This window comes from Colobus angolensis, unplaced genomic scaffold (genome assembly GCF_000951035.1).
Source record: "Colobus angolensis palliatus isolate OR3802 unplaced genomic scaffold, Cang.pa_1.0 Scaffold13, whole genome shotgun sequence".
NCBI classification, from domain to species: Eukaryota; Metazoa; Chordata; class Mammalia; order Primates; family Cercopithecidae; genus Colobus; species Colobus angolensis.
The window spans coordinates 16,260,202-16,268,713 of NW_012114252.1; positions in this window are offsets into that span (position 1 = coordinate 16,260,202).

Sequence of the window (8,512 nt, forward strand, 5' to 3'; positions counted from 1 at the left end):
AAAAAATATATATTTTTATTTTTGTGAATACATGCCAGACTGTATGTTAGGTATTAAGAAAAGATTAGTCAATGAGACCAACATACAATTCTTGGTCTCATGAAGTCTTTTCCCTCCAGTCGCTGAACATTTGTTGTGTTTATATATAAAAACTTACACTCAGTGCTGCTGAAAGGTGGCTAAGGCATAATAAACCTTGCAGTAAGAGTCAGTTTCTCTGTTTACGTTCTCTGGTCCTAGTCTTAGCTTTGCTATTTACAAACCTAGGTGACCTTGCAGGAATTTCCTTTGCTTCTCAAGTGTGCCACGTCTCAAACTTTTGCTTAAAACCAAACTCTTTGTCTACTTCCCTAAAACTGATCTTCTCCTCAATTCTCCTCTGTTGGTAAATGGCATCTCAAGTCTTTAAGACTCTCAGATCAACAACCTTGAAGCCATTCTTAACACCTTACTTTCTCTTATACAATTCATTCAACCTATTAAAAAATACATACCATCAGTTCTATTTTCAAAATAGGTCCAGAATCTAACACTTCATAAAACCTTCATACCTGTTATCTTACAAAAGACAACATTATTTCTCACCTGGACAATTACCATAATCTCCTAAATTGTCTTTCTGATTCTATTTTTCCCCCTATGGCTTAATGTCTACAAGACTTCCAGTTATTATTCTTTTAAATAGACTTTATATCTAAAGTAGTTTTAGGTTTATAGAAAATTTTGGGAGAAAGAACAGAGAGTTCTCATATATTCCCTGTCCCCATGTGTACAACTTCCCCAACAATCAATATCTCAGGCCAAAGTAGCCCATTGGTTACAGTTACTGACACATCGTTATCACCCAGAGCCCATAGTTTAGATTAAGGTTCACTCTTGGTGCTGGACATCCAACAGGTCTTAGCAAATGGATAACGACATGTGCCCACCATTACAATGTCATACCCAGCCTGTTATCATTTTAATGTTGGTTTCAGTCTCTATTTTGCCCCAAAGCCTTCAATGGCTCATCATCTTATCCAAAATAAAATTCCCTGTCCTTCAACAAATTTAAGACTCTGCCTGGTGGGGCTTCTTGTTTTGTTTCGTTTTGTTTTATTTCTCATCTGATCTCAGTCTTTGCTACAAACTCTCACTCACTCTGCTCCAGCCACATGAACTTCTTGCCCTCTGCAGACAGACGCCGCCTTGAGGTCATTGCACCTGCACTTCCCTTTGCCCACAAGGCTCTTCATTATGGCATCTGCCCCAGTTTGTCCCCTCATATGATTCTGGCTTTTATTCAAGTTTCGCCTTAGTAGCAGGGCAGCATTGATTGGCCAGCCTTGAAGCTGTGGCACCCTCATCACCCTCTGAGTCCTCATTCTGCTTTCTTTCTCCTCCATAAACTTACCTCCTCCAGACATTATATATATATATACGTATTTTCTTGTTGTTGCTTCTGTGTTTGTTGTCTTTATGTCGAGATATGATGCAAGTTTCATGCGAGTAGGAATCTTGCTGTTATTTCTACCATTATGCATGAATAAATGAACTTCTTGGTGCCTAATTTTTATCTCAGCTATAGAATAGGTATAATAATATAAAGCACAAGATAAGATTGCTGGGATGATTAAATAAATTAATATCACAAAGCAGTTCGAATTCTGTCTCATGTAAAATGGTTAAAGATTTGTTAGTTGTTATTATTTTATCATTCTCAAGATGATGGTAGGAGCTCACAGTCCTTTCAGCTAGTTTCTTTACCTCCTTCAGTTTAGTCCTTTTGGACTCCTTCCAACTAGTGTCTGAACCTAATGAACTTCTGCTCTTCTATGTGTGTACATATATACGTATTTGAGACAGAGTCTCGCAGTCCATGCTGGAGTGCAGTGGCGTGATCTCAGCTCACAGCAACCTCTGCCTCCCAGGTTCAAGGGATTCTCCTACCTCAGCCTCCTGAGTAGCTGGGACTACAGGCATATGCCACCACACCCAGCTAATTTTTGTATTTTTAGGAGAGACGGGGTTTCACCATGTTGGCCAGGATGGTCTCGAACTCTCGACCTCAGCCTCCCAAAGTACTGGGATTACAGGCGTGAGCAAGCACACCTGGCCTCTGAGTATATTAATAGCCATACTTGGCCATAAATTCTTAGCAACTGACATTTTAAAATGCATTAATATAGTGTTTAAAGTGACAGTATTGGTCCAATAAAAGAATTAAATGCAGCTCAATGTACTCTTACATATTATAGCAACAATGATACAGTAATACGCTCAATCGAACAACTACAATACAACAGAGACTTTATATGTATTTTTTTTAACACTTAAAACAATCTTACAAGGTGGGAATTATGAGCCAGTTTCCTAGACTAGGAAACTTGGTGTCAGAGGGTGTAAACCCCTCACCTCTGTAGACCACGTACCCAGTACGAGGTGGATTCAGAATGCAGTCTCCTGATGCTCTGATTTCAAAGCCTTGCTCATTTTCTGACAGAAAGATTGAAGGCTACAGGGCGGAGGGTACCATCAGGGGCCATGACACAGCATAAGTAATCGTCTAGCAATGGTGGCATTGGCTCTGAAGCCAGGAACCCTGTGGGCCCCCAAGACAGCGCCCCAATGCAGTTCTTTTGCAGGAGGCCTGTCTGGAGAGCTGAAGTGTTTCCTAAGAACACTGAAGGAAACTTTTCGCTGTATCACAAGTTTTTGCAATTTCACAACTTCCACAGAAACGTAGTAAGTGTGAATGAACAGGTGATACTTTTCGTGTGGAAAAGTCCGTGTTCTCTTGTGGCCGAGGTAAAGTGATGGATCTTCTTACATACTATTTAAGCTCCCACCATTAGAATGTCACTGGATGTTTTAAAAATATCTGATTGATTAATTGCAGGTAGTCATTATGTTTTGTGCATTGGTTTCTGTTTCTGAGGCTGTGTGTGTGTTTGTGTGTAAACTGTCCTTTGTTTTTCAAACTTTGTTCCGGATTGCTTGAAAAGAGCAATACTCATATTGTTTCTTTGTTGTTGTCGTTTTTCTTCCCCTTCAGATGGATATTAGTGTTATTATGGAAAACAACATTCACAGGAAGACTTTTCTGGGTTAAAGCAATAGGTGGGAAGTAGTGTTAAGGGGTTATTTTTACATACAAAAATAATGATATTAATTTCTTAATTTGTATTTTAGTTTCACTGAGAAAAAAAGTCTATATTCAAAATCAGGTTATTCCCCTTATATTAAGAAGCCTCCAATCTTATTTCCTTTCTCTGTTTTTGATAACTCACTTGAATGTGAAAATGTTTAAGAGGACCAGATTCTTTAATAAAGAAAGCCTCTCTCACATCTCCAGGAGACTGACAAGGGCCATGGCTGCAGTTGGAAGCATTTTGAACGGTATATACTACATTGCTTTTTACCCAGTATTAAATTAGGGTAACTTCTTAAAGGGCAAAGGATAATTGAAATGATTTACTGAAAAAGCCAATAAAAAGATTGGTAATATTTCCCAAGTCCATAGTTATGTTAAGAAAACAATTATGGAACTACTTAATCTTTAATGTAGACAAATCCTTCTTGAGTGTAGACACATATTTTGGTATTCATTGCCAGCTGAATGAAGAAACACATTTTAACGATCTTAATTTAAAATAGTCTCTTCTCATTCTTCACTTGCTTCTTGGCATCACCAAATAATGGTTGGTTTGAACATTCACAAAGCAAGAACTACACACAAAGCACTTGTAAACATCATGCTACACAATTCTTACCAATACACAAGGCATACCTTTTTAATCTCCCAATGCAAATGAAGAAATTGAGTTATAGAAAGTTGGAGTAAATTGCCTAAGTCACAGAGATAGAGATGGTGCCTCATGCCCAAAATTACCTTTTCTCCTTATAACATGGGACTTTATGGGATTTTTTTAATAGCATGAACACAGAAAATATACCATGTATGTATGTGCAGTGAAACAAGATCAAACAATATAGGAGTGTATAAATTACAATGTCATTTTGTCATCTGATTTCCAAACCTACTCTGCAGAACTTATCACTGTCACGGTTAGATGTATAACTTTCTACATTTTTCAATGTCTAGACAGCAGGAGTAACAAATCGTGGCCTGGCCAAGATTTGCCTACACACATGTTTTGCTTGGCTAACACTGTATCTGAAAGCATTTAAATGAAATGAAAACATTAAACACACACCCAAGAATATACATTAATACCTGAATCTAGTTCCCTTCTCTTGAAAAATCTAAATATCTGACAAAATAGGGCACCGCTACCTGCATGGCAACAATTAATGGGCGCTGGGAGGACATTTTGCTCAGTGCACCTAGCCTTCTCCTTGTGCCAAGAAGAACACAGGACAATAACTGCCGTGGGCCACATCTGCTCTGATGTTACCTGGCTGGGCCCCAGGAGCATTTTTAGTTTGTAACCTGTATGTTTTCTCATGAAGTTACTTTCTCTACTTAGTATTCTATAAAGACCGCCTTTCCCTATCTTTCCTGGACTTCCAAAATGCCTACCTAGTAGTCCACTGTTTGGATACACCCTCATTTATTTAACCCTCCTTCAACTGCCATAGAGTTGGCATGGTTCCCACTTTTGCCATTGAAATGCTTTAATGACCATCTTTACGGATATATCTCTGCCACTTATGTTTATGTTTCAGCAAGATAAATTCCCATAGGTAGAATTGCAGGGCAAAAAGGTATTCACATTGTATACTTTGATGAATTGGCCAGATTGCCTTCTGATGTTTGTCTTCCATATATTACATGTAAGAGTTCATGAGAGCTCCTACTCCCTGGAGCCCTTCAGTAGGACGAGTCACATGTGAAGAGACAGACAGTCAAATTTTGGAAATACTTTGAGGAATGTGTATATTTTAGAACAATGAAAGAAAGAAAGTACTGTAAACTTTAAAAACTGGTTTTAAAAGAGTTATGTCCACATTGAACTTTATTCAAGAGGTCAGTGTAGACAACAGTACAATTGCTCTTAATTCTAATGTGAGGAGGTGAATGAAGAAGTCACAGGAGATGGTACTCCACTTTTCTTCCATCATCATTGGTCAACATGATGATAAAGATGTGGAAAGGGAAGCCTTGTTGCAGGAAATTATATCAAATGGGACTTTTTAATTGTTCCGAGCTTTTGACCTATTGTTTGAGTGTATTTAGGGAAGAAAAAAAAAATCCCTCCTGGGTAGGAAATATAATAAATACCATTTAGGAACTACAGAGATATAAATATAATTATGAGAAGAATGTGTTATTTCTGCCAATTACTGCTGGAAATCTTAAAAGGAAATTAAGGCTCTTTACAGCCCATCAAAAACTGTTCACTTTATAAAGAATGAATCCTGCTTAAACCTAACCTCAGGTGAGATTTGTGGAAGATTGGTTTGACATCCATCTCCTGCAAGAAAAATAATGAAAGAACCTGAGTATCGGAGTGTTTATGAATGTGCTCATTCAACAGAATGTGATCATCAATCTACTTATTTTTCTATATCAGCAAAGATTACTTCTATTTTATACATTCCTGTTTAATGATTCATTTTTAAAAATGCGTGTATATCTCCCTCAGGCAGAATGTAAAGATTGGGCCTTGTGTTCATTAACGTTTAAATAGATTTTACTTCATTTTCAGAAAATAAATTGCTTGTCCAAGTGATCAACTCTACAAAAAACAAAATACAATCTGTTCTGTATCATATAAGAACATTTCCACAACAAGCATTATAAGAGAGAGGCATAGAAGTTTTCTATACTGAAATGGAATCAACTATTACATATCTTCCAAATCATTAAATTTCTTAATATGTCCCATTTTCACTTTTTCAGTTCTCATTTTTCTATGAGTAGTTAATGATAGCGAATGTCTTTTGTCAGCTTTACCAGAAATTTAATGAAAAAAATCAATATATCATTTAGATCTATCCTTGCTCTGCCAAGATCGTATTTCATAGCCATTTTTCTCACCATATATTTTGCAAAATGAACAAGATTTCTAAAACTATGGAAATAAACACATCAATTAAGAAATGAGAACATGTGTTATGCTCATCAAAGTAGCTATAGATCACATTTTGCTTCAGAGACCTTGAATTTGAGATCATCCCAATAGATTAAAACAATAGACATTAATCCTTTCCACAAATATTTGCTGAAGGTCTAATTTGGGCTATGACCTCTATAAGGTGTTATAAATGATATTAGGAAGAATCTGGCAGTTTCTTCTTTACAATCTTAGTGATATGGTTATGGAGGTAACAATGGAAAAGCCCTGGAAATTACTGGTTCAAATGAAACAAAACAGAAAGGCCATTGATAAACATAAAGGTCTTCCCTTAGTTTAAAAGTCATCTGTTTCATATGTTCAAGCTCACAAAGAACTGGGAACTCGCTACAAACTGAAGATGAGATGATAGTGTAGCCACTGCTAAAATCCCTCATACAAATCTCTTAATGTATCTGTCTTCATCCCAGACTAACACTCAGAGATGTTAACTATGTTCTCACAATTAGTAAGAAGCTAGCCAGAAAGTGGGCAAAGGATATGAAGAGACATTTCTCAAAAGAAGACATTTATGCGACCAACAAATATATGAAAAAAAGCTCATCATCCCTAGTCGTTAGAGAAATGCAAATCAAAGTCACAATGAGGTACCATCTCATGTCAGTTAGGATGGCGATCATTCAAAAGTCAGGAAACAACAGATGCTGGAGAGGATGTAGAGAAATAGGAACACTTTTACACTGTTGGTGGAAGTGTAAATTAGTTCAACCATTGTTGAAGATATTGTGGTGCCTCAAGGATCTAGAAGCAGAAATACCATTTGACCCAGCAATCCCATTACTGGGTTTATACCCAAAGGATTATAAATCATTCTACTATAAAGACACATGGACATGTACATTTATTGCATCACTGTTCACAATGGCAAAGACTTGGAACCAACACTAATGCCTATCAGTGATAGACTGGATAAAGAAAGTGTGGCACATATACACCATGGAATACTATGCAGCCATAGAAAAGGATGAGTTTGGCGGGGCACAGTGGCTCATACCTATAATCCCAGCACTTTGTGAGGCCAAAGTGGGCAGATCATGACGTCAGGAGAGTGAGGCCATCCTGACCAATATGGTGAAACCCCGTCTCTACCAAAAATACAAAAATTAGCCAGGCATGATGGCACACCCCTGTAGTCTCAGCTACTCAGGAGGCTGAGGCATGAGAATCTCTTGAACCCAAGAGGCAGAGGCTGCAGTGAGCCTAGATGGCACCACTGCACTCTAGCCTGGGCAAGAGAGTGAGACTCTGTCTCCAAAAAAAAAAAAAAAAAAAAAAAAAAGGGAGGGATGAATTGATGTCCTTTGTAGGGACATGGATGAAGTGCTGGAAACCACCATTCTCAGCAAACTAACACAGGAAGACAAAACCAAACACCACATGTTCTCACTCATAAGTGGGAGTTGAACAACAAGAATACGTTGATACAGGGAGGGGAATATCACACACTGGGGCCTGTCCAGGGGTCGGGGGGCTAAGGGAGGGATGGCATTAGGAGAAATACCCAATGTAGATGATGGGTTAATGGGTGCAGCAAACCGCCGTTGCACGTGTATACCTATATAACAAACCTGCAAGTTCTGCACATGTATCTCAGAACTTAAAGTATAATAAGAAAAGGGGAAAAAAAAGAAGCTAGCCAGAATCAGAGGGGGAGAAAAGATCCGTGTACCCAGCATACAGTTGATGTTCAATAAAGTGTTGAAGAATGAATGAGTAAATGAACTTTCTGTAGTATGTTTTTAACAAATATATGATTTTAAAAGTGAGTTTATTCCTTATTTTTGTTTGGAGGAATAAAATATATGTGGAATAAGTTAGAATATAACAGTGTTCTCAGGATGTTGGTTGTCCAACTCTGGACAAGAGGTCCACAAACTGCAGTCTAAAGACTTGTGGCTGGTACTGTAATAAAGTTTTATAAGCAGTTACCCGTTCATTTACTTTTGTCTACAGTTTCTTGTAAAGCCTAAATTATTACAATCTGGCTCTTCACCCGTACCCCTGCCACCAGCTATGTTTCAGCAGCATCCGTGGTGATTTTTTTTCAGTAGCACTGCTGATTTGTTTTAGATAAAAGGATGCAAAATAAAAGCAGTAAAAGTAGACAACATCAGTAGTTCCTTGTATGTCTGAGTTTCTTCATTATAGTTGTGTCATTTTCCAAACTTATATTCTTATTTCCCAAGCTTCTCTGGGGACGTGATGCATATGCATACTAACCTCCTACTGGAGATTTATTTATTTATTTATTTATTTATTTTAATGTTTTAATTAATTATTTATTTATTTATTTAGAGACAGGGTCTCGCTCTGTCGCCCACGCTGGAGTGCAGTGGCATGATCTTGGCTCACTGCAAGCTCTATCTCCCAGATTCATGCCATTCTCTTGCCTCCCAAGTAGCTGGGACTACAGGTGCCTGCCACCTGCCCGG